Raw genomic sequence first — 375 nt, forward strand, 5'->3', positions numbered from 1 at the left:
CTTCCGATACTCTTCTGGAACATTCACAATAAAGCTCTCAGCAAGGAGATGAGGCCTGACATGACAGCTCAGGCCTAGGGGCCCGGGCTGCCCACCTGCCCTAAGAGGGCTGGCCTGACCTTTTGGCTATTTCACTAATTCTTGCATTTCTCTCCAAGAGCATTCTGAGGCAAAAGGGAAAGACAAGCGCTGTCAATTTAGCAGGATTTCTATGAGACTTGTGCCAAAGGCCAGACAAGGAAGAAGGGAAATCTGAGCTTTGAAAGCAGCATTTGTATTTCCTGCGGCATTCGAAACACCGCCTCCCGGACCCTCCTACCCAGCCGCTGCAGGCGGGGGGGCGCCCGGAGGGGGGTCTCAAAAGACAAGAAACAG

This window comes from Tupaia chinensis, unplaced genomic scaffold (assembly GCF_000334495.1).
Source record: "Tupaia chinensis unplaced genomic scaffold, TupChi_1.0 Scaffold000597_1, whole genome shotgun sequence".
In the NCBI taxonomy this organism is placed as follows: Eukaryota; Metazoa; Chordata; class Mammalia; order Scandentia; family Tupaiidae; genus Tupaia; species Tupaia belangeri.